The sequence below is a fragment of the Peromyscus eremicus genome, chromosome 4, assembly GCF_949786415.1.
Source record: "Peromyscus eremicus chromosome 4, PerEre_H2_v1, whole genome shotgun sequence".
NCBI lineage: Eukaryota > Metazoa > Chordata > Mammalia > Rodentia > Cricetidae > Peromyscus > Peromyscus eremicus.
The window spans coordinates 42,352,843-42,376,855 of record NC_081419.1 but is presented as its reverse complement, the minus strand read 5'-3'; positions in this window follow the sequence as shown (position 1 = coordinate 42,376,855).

The following is a 24,013-nucleotide window of genomic DNA, read 5'->3' as shown; positions in this document are numbered from 1 at the left end:
TTAAGCAACTCCTTTAATGATAAAAGTGATCAAACAAATAATATTTGTAATTGACATTATGTAAATCCCATCAAAATTAGCTATCCTTTCATTTAATTGTTCCACTTTCAGACTGCCTAATGTGTTATCAAACAGAGAACAAACACCCTCTGTTGTAAAAATGTTTCTCAGTTTTTTATCATGGGAAAAATTCCCTTTTAACTAATTTCTCCCTTTTAGATATCTTAATTGACTCACCAATTCTGCTGACTGCATAGAACAGTGGGTTTCAAGGTAGCTACCTAGTATGGTAGCAGCCCAAGATGGAGATCCAGGGAGAGCCAGAACCCACCAGGAGAGAAAAGAAGCCAAAAAACCAGCTTCCTGCACTGGGGAACATGTGAAAGCAGCTGATTCTGGAGTATTTGGAGCTTGATCTTGGGGAGTTTGCTTCAGAGAGGCTGCAACAGAAACTTAGCCAGCAGTATAGAGACTCCCACCCGGGTAGGGTGGAGACTCTGGCCTCATGCAGCTCTGGCCTGAGTCAGGGGCCTACAAGGCCACAAGAGGCTTTTTAGTGAATTCATGTCACAAACATTGGGTTGCCAGATGTAATATAAATCTTAAGAGGTCTTAGTAATTAAAAACAAAACAAACAAAAAAACAAAAAACAGAGCCAGATATTGGGTTGAAAGCTGAAAAATCAGAGAAACAAAACAAGCTAGCCATGTTCTTACCTCTATAAAATCCTTAGCCTCAAGAGAGTGAGTTACTGTTTCTTCACACCTTATATAACTTTTTCTGCCCTCCCACCTTACTTCCTGAGATTAAAGGCATTTGTGCTTTCCAAACAAAGGCGGGAGATCTCAAGTGTTGGGATTAAAGGTGTCTGCCACCAGGCTCACTCTGTTCCCAGTGTGGCCTTGAACTCACAGAGATTGTCTGGGATCTCTGTCTCCTGAGTGATAAGATTAAGGGTGTGGGCCATCACTCTCTGGACTCTACGTCTAATCTAGTGGCTAGTTTCTATCCTCTGATCCCCAGATAAGTTTTATTGGGGTGCACAGTATATCACCACAGTTCCCACAATCATGTATGTGGTTCTTCCTAGAGTTTTCTTTGTTTTTCTGTTTGCTGAGATAGTTTGCTCAGTTCCATCTACACATTAGTTAAAGTCCCTCAAATTAATTGCAAAACTGATCATGTGACCTTTTTATAGTTCTCTGATCTATTCTTTCTTTTCTCAGTCACTATGACCCCCATCATTTTAACAAGAACTTACTTATCAAAATTATCCAAAGCCTTTATCTGACCAAGACAGTAGTACTTTATGGCATGTGACCTGTAAGTATCAGGCATTGTGATGCTTACAATGATAAGATTATCTGTTTGGCCCAGGGCATCACATCCTTCTGTTTTCCTTTCTATTTTATGGACTATCACTTCTCAATCTGCTTTATTATCTTTTCTTTTCCTTCTGATTGTCCAAATTTAGCAGCCTCTAGATTTCTACTTGTTCTTTTCTCCTTGCTCTGTAGGATCATTGTTCACTTCTTTGACTTCATTCAGTACTATACAGTTATATTCACTAGGACCCTGGTCGTGGAAATGATGATCCAGTCTATTGAAATACTTTGAGGAGAGCTTAATTTGTACAGTTTTGGCTTACAAGCTGGTGGGCAGGATTTAGAGTATCACAAATAGTAATATAGTACCCTGAAAATGCAACAGGGAAGGTATATTCTACAGTAATGTGCTATTGCAGGCTTGTACAGGCTTACAATGAAATTTTTTGAAGATGCAAGTCATTTGTCTAATTCATTCATTATTAAGAATTAAATTTCTAAACTTATTAAATAATTATACTTCTAAATAATGCATACACATATATAGCCTATATTTATAAATATTTTGTAGGTATATAAGTTTATGAGGCATGGATCTCAGAACTAGATGACAGAAAACTTATACAAGTGCTATTAATCTCTTTCTTACTTGATATTTGTTTATATCACATTGATAGTTTAAAGTTTGTCATGCAAGGGATATTTACATCACAGAAATCTGTGAATGCATGACTCATGGTTTGTTGTATATTTTTGTTGATTTAATAGAGTCATGAAATTCATGCTAGGGTAGTTTTGATAATGAGGGTTATACTTAAAAGATTGGTGACTATAGATCTTGCATTGTGAAAATATCTTTAAAATTTGGTAATGCATTTGTCTAATAGTCTAAAGCTGTTGTCCTGTTCCCTCATATCATTTATAAATGCCTTACAAAATTCATCATCTTTGTTTCACTTTCATCTTAAGTATTAAAATAAATGAAAAAAATCAACTGAAATACCCATCAGATTTATACATGTTTGTCAATTGTAAGATCTCAGCAAAACTCAACAAAATTACTCTGTGAAAATTAACTGGTGCTAAGGTATTACATATATTATTATTTTTATTTGTAAGTTGTGTCATTCATACTATAGAATTGGTAGGCAACGCTTCTACCTCTGTCTCTTTGTACATTCTGTTTCTAGACATCTTCCTCTTAAACATCTGCAATATACTACTCCTCTATCACCTCAGTGAGGCTTAAGTGAATAGGAGTAAAATTGTAAAAGAAACTCGGGGAGCTGGAATGATGGCTCAGCAATTAAAAGTGCTTACTGCTCTTCAGGGGAACGAAGTTTAGTTCCCAAAACCCAGTCTGGGCAATTCACAACCACCTGTAATTTTAGCTCCAAAGGATCCAACAACTGCCCCTCCATACATGTGACATTCACACACACACACACACACACACACACACACACACACACATGCACACGCACACGCACACACTAAAATTAAATCACTAGAAAAAGAAGCTTCAAGAAATAGAGTATATAACAAGGAACATTTACTAGAAGCTATACATTTTGGTAAGGGGATGCAGAAAACTCTGGTGAAGGCATTAGAAATTAAGGCCATAAAGCAAGTACTTTTAACCTTACAAATCTTCTTTCATTCTTCTCTTACTCAACTCCCACTCTGTAGGGTAAACCTAAGCATAAGCCAAAGGGAGCTCTGCCATGTTTCCTGGAGTATAGAACAAAAGGGATGGTAGAGAGTGAGTATGGAGGGAACTGGTGGAATTCAGACAGAGCAGTCATCCACATTTATGTTTCAATGTATATTACTGTGTTTCACTCAATGAAAGAGGTGGCACACAGTAGGCTGAGCAATGTCTTGAAAGATGTCAGCTCCTAATTTCTAGTAAGAAAGATTAATTATTTGGCAAGGGGTCATGAAGAGAAGATACAAATTCATCTTGGATTATCTGGGAAGAATCCAAATGTCCTAACAGAGGCACTGGTGTATTGTGCCATGCATTTTACTCTCATCACCTATGAAGGGTAGGCAGATGAACAAGTGGCTGCTATACAGAGGAGGTAGTACTGTTCCACAGAGCTATATAAAATTCCCATGAAGGCTGAATTTCATAAGCTGAAATTATAAGGGAGCACATTGTTATATTCAGGTTTTCAAGAGAGGACAACACAGTCAAACAACTCTATTTTGAGTCAGTAATTTTCATTTTTAAAAAATTCTTTCCCTTGGCATGGTGAGCAAACCCACTTCATTCACATTAAACCACAGAGTTTTTAATGTGAGGTAATCTGTTGCTGTAGATGCCCAGGAAATAAATGCGGAATTCAGAGTTTTATCAGGTGTCATCTTGTCAAATGAGTGGTGTTGGTTTGGTCACACACAGACAGGAAATCTAAAAGCACACCTCCAGCATTAGAAACATAGAAGAGTAACATAAGCTACACTTGTTGAATTTGCTCCTCTATATCTATATCTTATTCCCCTTTGTTGGGACATGTCACATGTAATGTCCAATGAAACTGTAGTTGTGGCCTGAGGGAAATTTACTTTAGTAACTAAAGCTAGTGCCATAGAATCAAAGTCATCTGCTTCTGAAATTTACTCAGGACTTTTGAACTTGTGTACCATTTCCACCTTAGATTTTTTTTTCATATTTTACTTCTGTAAAATATCAAGGCTGTCAAGTTATTACCAAAGTAGTAGTATAGCAATTGGAGATAAGTTCACAATGGCAAGACCAAGAAAGGATAGTACAGTGATATTCCTGCCACATGAAAAACTGCTTATTTTTCTTTACTATTGCAGAAAGGAGAATTGCATTAATTAGGTTATAAGCTGAAGAAATTACATAATTGAAAATCTCAGTTATCAGGATCCTATTAATTTTCTCCAATTAAAACTTTTCATTGGACTGGAGACATGGCTCAGAGGTTAAGAACACTGACTGCTCTTCCAGAGGACTGGGTTCAATTCCCAATACCCACATGGTGACTCACAACTGTCTGTAACTATAGTTCCAGGGGACCTGACACCCTTACACAGGCAAAACATCAATGTACATAAAAAACACTTTTTTGGGGGAGTAGAAATGTCAAATGTCATGGCATCTTCACTAAAATGTTTGACAGTATATCCTCATTCTCAAAAATACATTTAGATTTTGTGTAGACCACTAAGCATGTAAATAAAAGAGGTTTAGTCACCAACACTGCAATTATTTGAGTACTAAGGATGGCATTCAAGCATTTGGTATCCTTTTGGGATGAAGTATTGCTTTTGGTTTAGTATTTTAGCACTGGGAATGGCGTGAGGGCTCAGTTGTTAAGAGTCTTGATGCTCTTCTTGAGTATCTGACACCCATATTGGGTGGTTCACAACCTCCTCTGACCCTAGCTCCAGGGATCTGATGTCCTCATCTATTATCGATAATTTCCAAGGGCATCTACATACAATGGCCTACACACACACACACACACACACACACACACACACACACACACACACACACGATAGATGATGGGTAGATAGATAGATAGATAATGGATGTATAGATAGATAGATACAGATATAGATAGATAGATGATAGATGATGGATGGATGGATAGATGATAGATAGATAGATAGATAGATAGATAGATAGATAGATAGATAGATAGATAGAGATAGATAGAGATAGATAGATAGATAGAGAGAGAGAGAGAGAGAGATAGATAGATAGATAGATAGATAGATAGATAGATAGATGATAGTTAAACAAAAACCTTTGCATAACAAGAACATTTTAGGAAACTTGAATTTTATTTCTATTTCACAATAAATGTGAAACTAGGGATTTCCTGTTTCTAACTATTCTTATTAAATATACTTGATTATCGTAATTTAAACTAAAACAGATTTGAAATCTCTTTGGACATCTTCTGAAATGGAATCTATAACATTCTAAACATTAGACTTTAAATGATGTTTAAACTCCCAGGGTGTGATATTATTAAAGAGGGTATATCTAATGATACTATTCCATATGGTATTTTTAAGATGTGATCCTTAACCAGCAACATCAATCACCTGGGAAAATGTTGAAAATGTAAAATCTGATGTCCCCTCACCAAACTTGCTGAAGCAGTGAGACCCACCACTCCTAAAATGGTTCTAGGGCATTCTGATGCAGACTAACACTCAAGATCATCTTCTCTTCTGTGTGTGTCATCATGGTTATCTTTATGGTAAAGACTCCCACTATGTATCCATAACTCTACTGCCAAATTATTGGAACAGTGGCTAGCCTATTTTAACAATGGCTCCAAGTCTGTACACTGATTTAGGCCTGAAAAAAAGGAGTGAATCTCACTCCTGCAACCCAAGTGAAATTTGTGTACACCACATCTCCTAGGATTTTCCTCCTCTGTGTCAAGATGTGCTTTAGCTGACAGATGTTTTCTTTTGTATCTAAGGTCCTTGTGGTCTATTAGGTGCTGCCCAGGATCCCTGTAGTCTATTAGGTGCTGCCCAGGGTTCCTAAAAGTAGAAATGAATAAACATCACTACTTGACCACAAAGTCTCCATCTCTATTATTACCATTGTTATCAGGAAATCCATTATACCTATCTTACTGTTACCCCTGGTATTGAGCGGGCAGCCACCATGGAGCACTATTCCAGTTTTTAGGTATAGTTGTTATTCTCTTAATCAATATGTTCTTTAAGATCTCTATAAATGCCATGTCTTCAGGTACTTTTGTGGTAATATAAGTTAAAATTGGTTTGCCATATGAAACTACAACAAATCTGTTCACTATTCCCACTTTCTTGATACTTTTTCTACCTTTTACCAGAGAAGCTATATTATTAATCAACACTGAAAAAAGATCACAGCTAATCAAATCTAGGCTTCAAATAACTGATTTAGTTGATTATTAACAAATTTAATAATAAGATCCAAACTCATTGTCATGGGCTAGAAGACCCTGAATCAGTGGGTCTCAACCTTCCTAATGCTGCAACCCTTTATTACAGTTTCTCATGTTGTGGTGACCCCAAACCTTAAAATTATTTTCATTGCTTCTTCATAACTGTAATTTTGCTACTGTTATGAATAGTAGTATCTATGTTTTCCCATGGTCTTTGGCAACCCCTGTGAAAGGGTCATTTGATCCCCAAAAGATCACAACCCACAGGTTGAGAACTGCAGCTCTAAATAGTTTACACACACACACACACACACACACACACACACACACACACATATATATATTTAACATATCCTTATATTTTGTCATTCCAATCTCCTCACTGGTCTTCTTACTGTTATTATTAAATACTCTAAATATATTACTATATAAATGTGGTTTTAAAATTTTCCTCTTCCTATTACTTAGAGAGCATATCCTCATATCTTCATTGCATTCTTTTTTTTGTTTGTTTGTTTTCAGAGACAGGGTTTCTCTGTGTCACCCTGGCTGTCCTGGAACTCGCTCTATAGACCAGACTGGCCTCAACCACTGAGATCTGCCTGTCTCTGCCTCCCAAGTGCTGAGATTAAAGATGTGTGCCATCACTTCCTGACTTTCACCTCATTCTTAAGTCATTTAACTCTATTGTGTCATGTCATTTACAATGGTCAGTGTCTTCGCTGATCACCAATGCTTAAGTTGCATGCATCATTATACTCCTTATCCACTTACCTAGCTTTACTTTTCTTTACTACTTGGAAGAGTTTATTTTTTAATTTTTAATTTTTTCCTATTCTAAAGCTTCACCACTAGAGTAATTGCTGCCACAAAGACAAGAACTAAGTCTATATTGTTGATTTGCCTATCCATAGTGCTTACAGCTATGTGCAGCTCATATGGCATGTTCAATAAATATAATCTAACTTCTGATAACTATAAATCAGATTTTTGAAAAATATACTCATAAAGTCTAACACATGGATAAGGAAATCAATAAAGTATATCTGGGTTAGCTGCTCTGGGTATTTTCAGGGTTTTGGCCTATCAGTTTTTCTATATATGATTTCACTTTATTTTAAATATTATTGAGTTCCTTCTATATTTTGGGTACATAAATAAATTCATAGCTAAAGGTAATATTAGTGGATATATTGCTATTTTTTAATTCCAGAATTCTGGTCTTTGATGTTTCTTTAAATCATTGTCACACTTCCACCCAAAAGCTTTTCCACTTTGTCTTTCTTGCCTTAGTGGTTGTAAAGTGATCATCTAGTCCTTAAGGATGGACAACTTGTAAACTGCAAGGTGCACAAGTCAGGCAAATTCAATACTAGTGGTTTGGCTCAGATCTCATTTCTTTCTAATCATTTTCTATGATGCGTCATTGACTTAGGACGTACTGCTTGGTTGGTTAATATACCTTATTTACAAAGGACTGAAAGTGTATGTAAATATATCCTAATATAAAACCCTCATATGTGTGTAATGGTATTTGGAGATGATCCTATTGGTAGTGATGCACCAAGGGGTTAGAGTCATTAGGAATGAGATTAGCATCTTCCTAAAAGACCAGCAAACTGGTTTGGTAATTTTGTTACATGAGGTTGCAATAAAGAGTCTCCGATCTGGAAACGGTCCCTCACTAGAACACAAAACCATCCTGATGCTCCCATCTCTTTACCTTTGACTTATTTTATGAACTAAGTAATAATTTTTAGACACCACCTAGTCTATGCCACTTTGTTATTGGCCGGAATTATAGCATTAACATAAACTTAGTGGATTATCACTAAGTCATCCTAAAAACTGAGTGGAATTTCTTCTTGGACATCAGATCTTCACTTCTTGCATTGTCATAACATATCATTTAAAATTGTTTTTAGTATTGTATCTCTTTTACCTATATTTTTTTAATATGATATACATTTATTTTGGATACTTGCTTTCCTTATTTCCTAATTAAGTTTTCACTAATTCCTCAATGATAAATTTAAGTAGCATTTCCTTTCAAAGGAATTCCTTAATTGACCCATCACATTTAATTATTTTTCTTCTTTTAATTCAGTGCATATTGATTACACCTCTCTTCTGCTTTGGACTACAGTTAGGAAATACCTATTTTTGTTACTGTCTTGAAAGTATCTTGAAACCCAGGACTATATCTTCTCTACCTCTTTCTTTGTTTATATTTCTTACTGTAATAATTAGACAATAAATGTAATAGATATGTAGTAAACACTTGTTTCAACAAGATTTCAAATAAAGATTGATAATTGTGCTCTAGGCAATTAAGGACATACACTCAGTTTTTTCCTGACAAATTTAGAGAATCTGTGTGAATTTTTTAAAGATTCTGACAGAGATGAAGCAGTGACCTCACACCTCCAAAGTAGCACCTTGCCTTTTAGGATGGTTTCAGAAGTATTCATTGAAGATTTTGCACAGCCTCACTGCATAGTCATTGATCTAAAAGTTTCAAAGACAAAGTATCTAGATTTGCTGTTCTGATTCTTCATGGCCCCCGATTGACATTCTTATACAGATAGGAATGCTGATTTGGGTGATCATTGTCCTGAGTTGTAACAGTTAAATCCTAAGAAAATCAAGAAGCATAATTTGTTGACAAATCACCTCTTTTAAATTTGATATTCTTAGTAAGTTACAGCATTTCACAATATCAAACACAATATGTTTCATTAATAATGAGGTATTACTATTTTTAGGATAGCTAGTATCTCTACCTCCAACCATAATGTTACATTCTTGGGTATAAATTGATATCAAAGGGTCTTGGTACGATCTCTCCAGCTATATTCATCCTAGGAGTACTAACAAAGACTACCAGAATTCTTTGATTGAAAAGAAAGGATGCTACACAATGGTTTTAGATGCTTCCCTATTGAGATTTAAAATGTACCCATGTTGGAGAAGTCCAGACTGCAGCCTAGATGACCTTATGATTCTATATTTAGAAAAAAAAAGACAAATGCCAAGAATCTCTATTTCTATTTCAAGTTTTAAACATAACAGTTTCTTGAGGTTATGTTCTTCTTGCCAGAATAAGTTATCAACATATTTTAAATCCTCTTCTGTAATATTCAGAGAGATTATTAGTGTATTGTAGGCATTCTCCTCCATAGTAGATGTCAATATTTTGGTGAATAACCCATTTCTACTGGGATCCACTGCAATGATGAAGAGGGTAAGGCACAACATTATAGAAACACAATCTCACAGCTCTTCAAGTGTAGAGCAAAATCACAGATGCTATTTCTTTTAACAGCATAACGTACCAGCAGCGTTTCTACATGCCATAAGCAGCTAGCTAACAAATAGGAGCAATTCATTTTTCCACTGATAATTAAAGAACACCATTCTACTCCTCTTTTAGATACTTTTAAACTTAGTTTCCTCCATCCTTTTCCCCTGCTTGCCTTTTTCCTTCCTCTCTTTTTTTCTTCCCTTGCTATGTGCTCTCTTGATTTTCAATTTAAAGTTTATTTTTTAAATTTATTCTTTGAGAAATTTATATATATATATATATATATATATATATATATATATATATATATATGCAATGAAAAACTACCCTCAGACCCAGCTCTCCATAGCAGGAATTCCTTTCCTTCTCTGCCTCCAGCTCCCCTAGATACTGTGCCAACATTAACTCTCCCAAATTTATGTCCCTTCCCCCCTCTCATAGCATCCCTGTAAGTGCAATTAATGCTGACCATATGTGAATGTGAGTGAGGTAACTCAGTCCCAGAAAGACAAATGGTACACGTTCTCATTCACAGGTTGGTTCTGACTTCAATGCTTTTGTTTAGTATGTTTATCTTGGAGCACAAGTGGAAGACAGGAAACTAGAACAGGGGTGTTTGGGGGAACAGATACAATAATGGAGGGGGATACTACATTTCTTTCTTACTTATGGTAAGGTTTTACTATGTAACCCATGCAGTCCTCAAATGCATGACCTTCCAGTTTCCCCTTTTGAGTATTTTTCATTTTATTTATTATTTTTGAGGGGTTGGGTTTGACAGAGGGTTTTGCCATGTAGTACAGGCTATCTTTGAAATCTCCACGTAGATGAGGCTAGCCTTGTACCTGAACCAACTCTCCTTTTTACCTTCCCAAGTGGTAGAGAGGAAAGAGTGTTACCACACATGGTTCATTTTTTGTGTTTCTAAAAGGGAATTTGATTATTTGTGAGTACTTATATTGGGCATAGAGAATGACAAAAAATATTTACCTTTATATGTTAGTGGGATAATTCATTGTTGATACTGTATAACTTCTCTGATTCCCTGACATTGCTGCTATTTTGCAAAAGGTTAAATTTTCTAGCAAAATTTTGATTGTGTTAGCAAGATTTCTCAAATGCAAGTTACATATGTGGAAATAGCAACCATTTGGCACAGAACTGTGTGGCCTGCACCATGATTTGGTAAGTAAAGGTGTTTGGAATCAGGTCCAAGTACCTAGCAGAAAAACTCCTGCAAGCTGTGCTTTGACTGCTTGCTTAAAGTCTCTAAAAATAACAAACAAACAAACAAACAAATATTTAAAATGTAGTAGAACAGAATTCTACTGTCCTGGAACTCACTCTGTAGACCAGGTTGGCCTTGAACTCACCTAGATCTACCTGCCTCTGCCTCCTGAGCTCTGGGATTAAAGGCGTGTGCCACCACGCCCAGCTCAGAATTCTTAAAATGCCCAGGGGGAGTAAATAGTAGCTCAGTAGCGGGTATTTGCCTGTGATCAACAAGGACAGGGATTTAATGTCCCACATTGTATAAAAGACCAAAGAGAGGTCATGAAGCATCAAACAACCCATTTCCAGCTAAAGCAAGTGGAAGATATGAAGACAGAAGTACCAAAGCAGAGGGGTGAGATTCTATAGGATGTGCAGAGAGGCAGATGTTGATCATTTGAAAGGTATTAACCAAACAAAGCGGACAGGCAGCGTGGAGAAGAAACCTCCCAGAAGAGAGAAGCTGCAAGAAATTTAGATCCAATTTAGCCCTGCCAGGAAGGTGCTGGAACAGCGAGTCTGACAACTTCTGGAATGCCAGAAAGTGAAAAGAGCAGAGAGTAAAAGGACAAAATTTATTATCAGTTTCCAGAGAAGACTGAAGACAGGGTTAATATAGAGTTTTTCTCCTACGGAAGGGGCACTAGGCTACTAACCCTGATTTTACTACCAAATAGATCTAGCATGAGAGTGATAAAGCAGGCTTCACCCCAGAGACCCACTCTGGGAGCTGCTGATAGCTCTTCAGAGTAGGGAGTCCTGGGTGGGATGCAAATTATGATGGTGTTTGGTCATATAAAAACTATACATGATCACCAAATTGGGCTAAATTCAACCAGTGTTAATTAGAATTAAATTAAAGTTAATTAAAAAATACTTTAGACTTAATTTAGAAAAGTTCCTTTTGACATATATGGGAAACTACAAACTATGTAACAATAAAAGTATTAAAAAAACAAAATATGTGCATCTGTATTTCTAGATCTTACAAAGTGTTTGTAAAACTCTTCCTATTCCTTGAAAAAAATGTACTCACCTCTTCTGAAATCATCTTTTTTTTTTTTGCTCCCATTCAGAAATTTTATGACTAATTGAGCATATTCAGCTCCTCTGTATCTGACCTTTGCAAGTGTCCCTTCGTGTTAACAAGTGTATTTCACTCCGGATGGTTCTATTCCTCACTAGATAAAACGTTTGTTTGCATCAGTGCTGACGAAGTTACAGCTTGCTTGCTTTTGCTCCGGTTTGTCACTATACAATGATAAGAGTTTTGCTGACGCCAGTGATGAGCCGAGCACTGCCTTACTACTTACATCACTGGGATTCTGGGCCCTGAGTGCAAGCACTTACAACAACGGTAAGAACTGCGAGGGAGACAGTATTTGTAACATGTAGCAATTTGCAAAAAATTATAGTGATATTTAATACCTAGCCGAAAGACGAACACAATAAAATAAATAGCATGTGCTTTCTGAGAAAACAAAAGCCAATTAATATTATACGCTTTTAACTGTTGAATGATTGTTTTACTAAGAAAGCTCATTAAGCAGACAACTTGCATCAGCTGAGAACTTGTGTGAAGTGCAGACTCCTACTGACGAAGTCCTCATATTCACTTTAGAGATTGGGAAGCGCTGCTGCAGCCCAGTGCTATTGTCCACGCCTTGCACACCTCAGTTTTCCTACAGAGGAAAGCAAGGCGTTAGTTTCAGGTCTACTTGTGTTGTTCGATACTCATTTGTGGCACACCCTTGAGCAGAAGCTTTCAATTTTCTGAGCCTCAATGCTCTCACCTGTAAAATTGCTCATATAACATAATTGTGTCCTGAGCCTATTGGGTGAGTACTCCATAAATATCTAATGATTTTTAAAAGAAAAAGACTCCCTCAAAAAAGAATATCATACTCCAAGTTATGAGTAGATCTTAAAGAGCTCCTTCTTCTTATAGTTAACATTGTCTGATTAATTAACTTGTGTACTAGCAACACCAACAACGTGAGCATTGTGTTAGTGCCAAACACATTCCTTATATTTGTACCAGAAAAAAAAGGAATATATGACACCAGATAGTCAATGAATAGACAGCTATGCTCGCAGTAAAATTGTTATTACAACGTTACTCATGGTGTATAATATCAGTTTAATCTCCATAGTGCTTTTAGTATTTTGTCATGTTTTGGATATGAAAACCCCCACCCTCACCCAGTGCACAGGAGTTGAAAGCTTGGTTTCCAGCACAGCAATGCTTATAGTTGATATTTGGGGGAACTGATTGGATCATAAGGACTCTGACATAAATAGCAGGTCAGTGTGTTGGTGGACTCATGATTGAATGCACTATTGGCAGGTGGTGGGAACTGTGGACGGTGGTTGAGCCTTGAATGGAAGTGGTTTGCTGGGAATGTGATTCTGAGGGTTATGCCTAGAGCTCAGGCCACTCACTTCCTTTCTCACATTGTGCTTCAGGCCAACTGTGATAAGGTGCACTGTCTCCTCCAACAGAAGCTCTGGCTGGCTTTCATGCTGCTCTGCTTTATCCCAGCTTCAGAGCAATGGATTCAGCAGGCCTTGAAAGTGTGGCCTGGAATAAATCCTTCCTCCTTTAGACTATTTCTCTCAAGTATTTGTCATAGTGATGAAGTCACATACCATGAATAGATAGTTACTGAGCAAATGGTGTTGTGATGTTGAAAATGGTTATTTGCCAGACTGGCCTTTTGTGTAACTTTTATAAGGAAAAATGGGCTTCGTATTAGCTACTTTCGATTCCCAAAGCACTCATCTCCAGATATTTACATAGTGGAGTCCTTTGCATCATTTTAGATTTCAGTTCAAATGTGCGTTATTCAAATGCCAATCTATGTAGTCTCCCAGCTCCTTACTTCATTTTAGCACAAGGAACAATTTGTCTCAGAACAGGCAGTGATTCAGGCTGTTAAAACAGAGCCCCTTAGACTGAATAGTCGGCAAATAATAGAAATACTCTTCACACTGACTCGAGTCTAAGAAGTCCAAAACTGGAGCACTGTCAAATTCATTGGTGGGGAAGCAGACTTAGGACTAATGTCCTAGACGGTGCCTTATTGCTGCATTTATGGAAAGGCAAAGTGAACAAAATTCCCCTGAAAACTTTTTATCAGGTCACTATTAGCATTAATGAAGACTCCACAATCACCCTCAAAAGTCCCTACTTCTTGTACCTACTGTGCTGGAGTCTATGTCTCAGTATCAATTTGGGAAGGGAACAAACATTCAGACAGCAGCACACTGGCACACAGAATGAAGCTGATTTGGAACCTTCAGCAACAGAAGCCCTTGGCCTTACAGTTCTAGAGGGGGTGCAGACAGTTAATTTCCTACTGGGCTTGTCTCCTGGGCTTATAGAAGGTCATTTGTTCTTGCTGCCTTGTAAGGAAGTCATTACTCGGTGCACGTGCATATCTCTTGTTCTGTCCTCATCTGTGTTTTTTTTTTTTTGTTTGTTTGTTTGTTTTGTTTTTCTTTAAGGACATTAAGAAAATTGGGTTAGGACCTATGATAACAATCTTGTTAGAATTCACTCGTCTTTTGAAGAGCTCTACCTCAAATCACAGGCAACACTTTAGTACTGAGGAGTTAAACCTTCACACATGAATTTTGAACGGGACAAAATATAACCCATGATTATATAGAAAAACATAATGTTTATATAGACTTATTTATGGTCTATCATCATTCATTAGAATGTAAACTCCAGACATTGCTCAATTGTATTGTTGATTGCAGGATTTGGATCAGAGCCTGGAAGATGACAGACACTCAGTACATATGTTTGCTAAATGAATGAACAGATAAATGAATGATAAAAGCACTTAATTATCAAGTCTTTGATGTCTGTAATTATTAAATTTTTCATTAATTTCAGAGTCAAGCAGGAAAAGCAAGTATGCAGTGTTTTAAATCTTAGTGATGCCCAGTAGCTGTTCCCCCACCCCCTAAACTCACACAGGCAAAACTTCTTTTCCAATGAAAAGACATCTTATGGTTACTGATTGTATTTGAGATTCAAACAGTAGTGACATCTATGCCTTACTTTCTGGTATATGGTACAGTCGAGACTTTAGGATACTCAGAAAGAACTTAACAAGGAACTTGGGATGGTTAGTAAAGAAAACATAAAATATTGTGTTACTAATTGATTACCACCTCTGTAAACTAAGAAAATGGATTTATGGCTGAGAGGGAGACTGTCGCTTCTGGTTGTTTTCTAACACCTGTTCCTCGCTCTTATTGTACAGAAACGAGATCTACATTTTTTGAGGTGTACGTTGGTCAAGACATCGGTTTTCCATTTGAGTGACTATATTCTTTGACTTTATTTGCAGCTGAATTAAATGAATCTGATTAAAGGTGTGAAAGATAGGTTCTTGTAGGTATGTTGGGCAGAACAATGAGGGCCATTGTATGAGCAGTGAAGTATTGATGGGGAAGGAAGGTGGGTATATCCTTTATAATGTTGTGGGGCTCTTATGACCCTAGACTCTCTGGATGGGGATCAATAAATCTGAAAGAGAAATAGACTTCCTTGAAGTCCTAGTATTTAGAGTTCTCCTGATACATTATCTTATACAATGACCACTAACTTTTTGTAATCTTTAGTACAATGTTGTATAACCTGCAATTGAGTAATTTAGTGTATTTCTCTTGTAGTTCTTTGTCTATCTAAAGGATTTTCTTCCCTTTAAGGTCTGCCTTTAGTGATTGGAAGGAACACTGCAATGTAGAAGGATTCAGCATTTCCAGTTGGACCACACTGCACAGCTGTTTTAGTGTAGCCGAAACTTAACCCTTTTCTTGTTGTCCAGTGTCTTCTTGTACATGATTGTAAATTTCCACATTATCTTAATCCACATCCTCATGAAAGATCATATCTTAGTGTCTTATAATTGAATGTGTGACCCCAATGAGTCTGTTTAGGGAGCTAGATATTAATAGTGTTTCACAGTCATAGGGAGGCAATACATTACAGTACAGTACAGTATACAGAATGCAACCTTGCAAATGAGAAAGCCAAAGGTCTATATATACCCCAGTCTTATTCTTCACTACCTAGGTCAACATTTATTAATTCTCATTCATGGAAGTATTGTCAAGATTCAAGGGCTTGATAATAAAATCATACACTTGTATATTTTAAACATAATTAATAGGTGTATGACACAGTCAAATGTTCAACAAATTTTAGCTATGTTGAGGTGAACTTAATCCTAGCTACTTAAGAAGAGTTTGGCACAGAACTTGGGGTCATAATTTTTTCATCTTTCTATCTAGTATTGGTTCAAGGTTTTCTTGGTCTGCACCTTTAGTAATCCTTGATCAACAATGCCAATATACAATACATTGGTGTAGTACTTTGAATGTAATTGGCCTCCATAAGTTCATGGGGAGTGGCACAATTAGGAGGTGTGGCTTTGTTGGAATAGGTATGGCCTTGTTGGAGGAAGTATTTTACTGTGGGTGTGGGCTCTGAGGTCTCATATATGCTCAAGCCACTCTCATTGTTAAGCTTACCTCCCGTTACCTGCAGATCAAGATGTAGAATTCTCAGCTCCTTCTACAGCACCATGTCTGCCTGCATTCCACCATATTCCACCATGATGATAATGGACTTTACCTCTGAACCAGCCCCAATGAAATGTTTTTCTTTTATAAGAGTTGTTGTGGTTATGGTGTCTCTTCATAGCAATAGAAAACCTAAGATTTAAGGTTTAAGTAGTATGATTTAGTGCTAGCTTAGATTTCACTAATGAGGAACATTAATGATGCATTATGGGATTTCCTCTGTAAAACAAATCTACATTGATTTTGTAAAGCAGTGTGCTTGCTTTTATGCCCTTCAAAGCAGTTATATTGTAAATAAACTTCATATTTTAGATCTTGCAATTCAAGCACATGTATATTAACTGTAAAATTTATATTTAGTTCTAAAGATTTTTCTTCCTGGAAATTATGTGGTCTTCTTCACAATGAAAGTATTTTTTTTCCATTTCTTTATTTTTAAAGATTTATTTATTCTTTGTGTGTGTGTGTGTGTGTGTGTGTGTGTGTGTGTGTGTGTGTGTGTGTGTGTGTTTGCCTGAGTGTGTGTGTGGGGGAGTGTGGGTGTGGGTGTGTATACACCTCATGCTAGCCTGGTGCCTTCAAATACCAGAAGAGGGCATTGGATGCCCTGGGAATGGAGTAACAGACAGTGGTAAGCCACCATGTGGATGATGGGAATAGACCATAGGTCCTCTGCAAGAGCCATCTCTCTAACCCATAGATTTTATTTTTAATAAATTCAAGACTACCAGAATTTTTACTTCTATTGCTTAAAAATCAAAGAAAACTGTGTTTACCAAGACAATATGAGAAATGTCATCTCAAACACTATTCTGAGTAGATGTCAATCATTTGACTTAATGTGTTTACCCTGACTCTCTTAGTAGGACACAAAGCAAGGACCTAGAAGAAAATGTCTAGATTTATCATGACCTGGGTAGAAACTTTTGGCCTCTACTTGGTAATTGCATCTTTACATTGATCTCATCCTTAGCCAATTCTGTAATTCTGCATTTTGAATCCTAGTCACTTTAATGAAATTTCTAAAAATCTATCCTCATGACTTTTTCCTAAAATTAGTAAATAAATATGTAGCAGGCTAACTTTATTTTTTCAAATTTATCTCATAATTACACAAGAATTACATTTATTAAAAGTCTAGGTTGAACTTTGCTCTAACGGGTTTACATTTAAAGATTCTTTGATCTGTGATAACTGTAATATATATTAACATGTTGCATTTTCAAGTGACACTGCTTTCCATTAATCAAGTGTCTGTACGGTTGATTAATTTGTACAAGGTTTAAATTGCTATGAAAATTTATCATTCATAGCCATGATCTCCATTTACATATATGTTAATTATGGTAAATGTAATCTTTTTCTGAATCCTCTGGGCTGCATACTAAAAAGACAAAGTGATCAGTGACTAGGGTTTCCATTTTAAAGTGAACTTTTACTGTTACTAACTGGAGTGTGCTGTAGCTGTAAAAGCTAAGCTAAAAATATTGCTTTATTTTCTGTTGAAGACAAGTCCAAATTCAAAAGATGATATTTCCTTGTCAAGTGATTGCTTTAAGCAACGAACACAATTTTTTTACAGCTAGGATTACTAAACTTGATTATCATAGTATATTGAGCTGTCCGCAAGTATTGCAAGAGGCTTGATTTGAAGCACTCTTTTATTCCAACTCATGTACTAGTATGGATAGTATGCATTTCTATAGATCTGTAAGGCAGGATGACATGAGAGAGCTAGTTGGAAAGAACACTTTGATGTTACAATTTTGTACCTAAATAAATAAGTAGAGCGGTGTAAGAAAGTAACTCTAGGGCTTTGTGAGACTTGATCAATCTTTCCTTGTCACAGGAAAAAGATTTGGCACTGGAGGAAACTGAGTCATTTATAGTCATGTTAATATCATTATTTTCTGTTAAGCTTCACAGTCAAGATAAAGGAAAGCACCACCATTTAGGAGACAAGAGCCTCTTTGAGGAGTCTCCCTGAGGGGTTTACTCTGGAGTGGTGGGGCAGTTTGAAGTACAGGTCTGACCACACACACCTGCTTTCTGGTTTTCTCTTCAAGGATTTTTCTCTGGCTTTCCCTAAATTTAAAGCCTGCTAACCATGACCTGCTTCTTCATTACTTTTAAAGGAAATGCTTCCATTTGTTCCAAATTATAATTTGTTCTGTTTGGAATAACCTATTTAGAGGAAATGCTATCCCATAAGGAAATGTGAGATGGCATCTAGTGTCTTTGAATGCACACGATAGGCCTTGCTAGGCAAATGTTAGAAAATTTAATTATTCCTATTAAATGTCTATAATTGTATGCTTAGATTGTTAATATTTACATAATGTATTCACTTCAGGAGGAGCCTCATTTCTTAGTCACATCTTAATAGAATTAAAATATCCATCTTGCAAACCTTTGCAAGCATGGCACCTCTGACTACCTGACGAGGCTCTTTTTAACGACACTTATTTGGCAATTTTCTTATAGTCAGCCTAATGACACAAGAAACAAACTAATATGGCACCTGTTCTGATAGATGGATGTTGTCCCTTTCATCCTCTGATTTTAGACCTTGCAAGACACTTTTCAAAGAAGCATCACTTTCCTCACCACAGAAATATATCCACCTCTGAGCTGGAAACAGCAAAAGCGTAGGGCAGAAGATGAAGAATATATTATCCAACTAAAATTACAGAGAAATTTTAAGTAGGCAGAATATAATTGCCCAATTTGGAAATTAGCCAGGACACAGGGTTTAACATCATCTTTACTCTTTTGAAAAGTGCCATGGGATTTTTAATAACTGCTGGTGGTCAGGACCTTGGTTTTACCCTCATCCATTAGACGACACCTCCAGCAGTGCGGTGCCCCCTCATACCATGCTGGGGCATCAGTTCAGTACTGACTCAGTGAAAATTGTGCCACCTACTGAATCATCCTCAGCTCCACTCAGAGTGGCCTGGCTTTTAGATTTTCTCTGGAGAGCTGTTATGAAAGATGGGACCAGGCACAATGATGCTTAATTTATGAGATTTCAAGGTTTTAAATGCCCAAGACCTCAAACCTGGGTTTTATGTTTTCCCGTTTCCCTTAGCAAAATTTTCAAGATGGTTCTGTACTTGTGATCCAAAAATGACAGTCTTAATGATTAAATTCTACCTTAGACCATCTCTCCTTGAGAAGGAAAACAATGACAATATACACACCACATGAGTGCATACTCAGATGCATTGTTGCATTTAGTCTAGAGCAGAGTCCGCTGTTTATAGTTTGACTCCCTTAAAATGGAAAATAAGCTACACACCCCAAATCCATGTAAATTATTTCACTTAATACATTCCAGCAGGAGTTCATTTTCTTTCTTGATATTTAAGTTCTTAGGAGCAAATACTTTATAAAATAGTCAAAAGAAATGAGTCTTTTTTTTTTTTTGTCAAAGAAAGCCTTCATCCCAGTTACCTAGATAAAAACGTTTCTTACCATCTAAAAAAAGTCTTAACAGCATTTGAGTGTTCTAAGACTAGCCAAAGAAAAATCAAGATTTTCCTCTCAATCCAGGAACTTCTAAAAGTAAGTGTTAAGACACAATGATTTACAGCTTCTGCTTTAAGTTACTATTTTTAATCCATGTTAATGGCGTTAATAGTTCATGTTAGTATACCTTATCCACGATGTTTTAAGCTGGGCTCTTGTTATATTCAGAAACCTTGGTTTTTAAAGTTATTTCAGAGATTCTTTTTGGCTGCTAAAAGTAGCAGTGTGCAGGGATTGAGAAACTGCTCTGAAAGTGTTTCCTGAGGTGTTACTTCTGGAAATGACATTGAGTAAATCCTGCAACTGGTGTGTGAGAAAAGAGATGTTGGAAAACAGTTATGAAGAATACATTGAGACGTGACAGCTGAGCCTGTAAACTAGACTCCAGCGTATGTGCTTGTTTCTTCTCATTCATGCTGGAACCAAGAATTCTTAAGTGTGCACATATATACACAAACAGCCAGGCATAAATACATAGAAACTTACATGACATACACACACTCACAAAACACAAACACGTATACACACAATCATGTACATCATCTCATTTTCTGTCTTTCCTTTTCTTGCCCCATCAGTTTCGATCTTTCCCTGTGACCTACTTTTACACTATCCCATCATTATTAAATAGAAAATAATTTTTAAACTAATTTTTACCTTTTTATCCCTACAACTTCCCTGTGTATTCATTATTCATTTTCTAGTAAACTATTAGCTCAAGTGGTAGCTATTTGGAGATCAGAAGTGGAAGTATTATTTCAGAAAACTAAGGACTGATATGCTGAACAGCTATGGTCATGACATAAAATAGGTAACATGGTTCCATAAGTGCCTGGTTTGATACTTAATGGGAAAACAACTCACTTTTTGTCACTAATTATGAACATGAAGATCACTGGTGACAGATATACTTCTATTTTTACAATTGAAAATCTGGGATCTAGAAGGTCTCTGAGTTGAGCAATTAGCTTTGTGATAGTTGTGGAAAGGCTCATGCAAGCTTTGGATGGCTGTAGGTTTGACATAATAGTGAATGCTGGGGTAGCCATAGCTTCCTACAAAGTTGGAATAGAAATAAAAACTGCCCTTTAACTTTAATTAAAAACAATACATTAGACTGGTATTTTCTCCAGTTAAAGATTTGCTTTGCATTTGTATAAACATTTTCATATAAAATGAAGCTGTTTTCAGTTACCTTACATTTTATTTTCCAATGTTGCTTTCATTCTTTCTGAATATCATTCATTCTCTCAGTTACTGCTTATTACCTAAATGTCCTTCTAACTTTAATTTACACATTCAGGAATGTTTCCTTCTCACAAAAACAATATTGACTAAATATGCTTTCCTCTCTCCTCAAGGAGAGAGAGAGAGAGAGAGAGAGAGAGAGAGAGAGAGAGAGAGAGAGAACAAGAGAGAGGATTTTAAAGGAAAAATGCAATCATTTACAGAAACAATCATTTCAGTTATAATATATTAATATTTCAATTGAAAACACTAGGATCTGTTTGTAATAAAGAATATTTGATTATCTTTCTGTTATTTATAGGCTCTGGAATTACAAAAATATAAATAAATATGAATGCATATGAACTTATTGCATTTCCCCAATCATTGTTAACTAAAATTTACGTGTTTCTCTAAATTTTCATGTGATAGTATTAATTCCTTGTCAATATATTTTAAACAAATGATTGCACCATGATATGGTCATTAACTTCAGCCACCACTTAGGTTATGAAAATAAGCCTTCCTTGTAGGCAAAAGGACAAATGATTTCCCAGACCCTTCCTCAGTAAATTCTTTTGGTCTTAAAACTAAGTCATTAAAATTTTATAAGAGTTTCTCCTGAGGGCCAGGCATGATGACTCAGTTTGTAATCCCAGCACTAAGAAGGCCAAGGCATCAGAATTGACATGCGTTTGTGGCCAGATTAAGCTACATAGTAAGTTTCAGGCCAGCTAGAGCTACATAGCAAGATCCTTACTTCAATAACAACAAAGGAATTCCTCATTAGTAGATCTGAAAAATCAAATATACTGTTCAAATCAAATGTTTAATACACAAGTTAATCATTCAAGGCATACATTGAGACACCATGAATATTTTGTTCTTAAAAAAGAAAACAAAATGGTTAAATACCATACCTAAAACATTTGAAAAATACCCTGAAAATTAATTAATAAGTTTGAGTATTTAGTGCACTGAATGTTGAGCTTCTAAAATATATGTCCATGGGGAATTTCTAGACATTGTGATTCTTACTCAGCGAGGGAAAAAAGCCTTTGCAAATCCCAGTAAGTAGAGGATCTAGAAAGAAAGACAGTGTTCTGAATCACACTGGAAAGTCTATATCCAAAAACAAATATCTCTCAGAGAAGAGACTCAGGACAGAGGCAGAAACTGGAGTCATGTGGCCACAAAGAGCTGAGTTTGAAACCCAGAGAATGCTTCCCTAAGACAACAGGAAAGACATAAATGACACTTTGAATTCTAGCTTCTGGTTTCTAGAATATAGAATACTTTTGGCATTTCAAGTCATGCAATCTGTTTTAATTTGTCACTGCAGTCTCTGGAAATAAAGATACTACATAAAATATGCAGATATATATATATATTTGTTATGGTAATGCTGAGAATGGCATTGTTGAAACAAGCCCCCCAAACATAGCAAACCTGTCCCTAGAGAGTGAATATATATATATATATATATATATATATACACACATACATTCACTATATATATATATATACATTCACTATATATATACATATATGAATGCCATACAGCTCTAAAGAATAATTTGCAAAATAAAAAGTTTGAATTAATAATGTATAGTATTAAGCGAGTTCATATAATCTCAGCAAGAAATTTTCTCCCTCACATGTTGAACCCTGCCAATAATACATGTATTTGTCTAAGCAAATGTACATATAGATGTAGTATAACATGTAGAGAAGAGAGCAAGAAAGGCTGACTGTCTACTAAGGGATGAAGAAGGACTGAATGCAGGTAATAGACACATGTTATGAAAGAGGACATAAAAATAATTGTTTTTCTACTTCTAACTCATGAATGTTGTTGTTTTTGATGCCACCCAAAAGCATAAGAAGATATTTGATAGTGAAAGTGTAAAATTCAATGTGAAGTTCCACAGTTTGAGAATGGCTACCCCAACTGTATAGAAGATCGCTGAGAGTCATCGATTTTGGGGATGGTAAAATTTGGTGTGTGGTGCTTTGTATTTGTGAGTTTTTATTTTTTAAGTCATAACATTTATAAAAAAAACCCAAAATGCAAAGAGGTGATTATGAAGTACTTACTTCATACACTGAACAATGTTCTTAGTGGGGTAAATCACCTCATCCTGCCACTGGAACATAATTCTGCATATAAAACCCAGCAATTTGACTCTGCTTTTTTCAAGCAAAACAAGGCCAAAACCTGATGTGTTTGGAGGACAGACAGTATGAGGGGAACAAACTATTTAGGAAGGGGCAATAATGGGATGGAAGTAAAGCATGCAGACTTGGATGGCCACAGCCGTCCCACAGAGAGTAAATTAACAGTACAAATAACATTTCAGGATATTTAAAATGACCTAGCCATCAGTTGTGTGTGTCCTAAGCACTTATTTTATGTGAGCCCTTTCTGCTCCATAGTTAGTTGCTAATGGTTCTTTCAACTGCCAACCCTTTGCCAGTACTAAATGCTGAAGAAACAGTGGCATATGAACAAACAAAAAATATGTAGTTAGTTTTTGTTAGAATGTCGAATGCTCACCCGTAGAGGCTAGCGGATCCATCTCTATGACTGTTGAGGGCTGCAGTCTCAACTGATCTGGTTAAGCATTGGTCTTAGTGATTAGCTCTGCAGGCCAGGGTTCTAATTCTGTATAGTATTTTTTTTTTTGTGTGTGTGTGTGTGTGTGTGTGTGTGTGTCTATCAAGATACATTCCCCCACCTCAATGATTTATCCTTCAAACTGAGCCTCAGAGTAAAGATCCAATAAACTGAAAGTGTCTTCTCTGTTGTTTTACCTCGAATT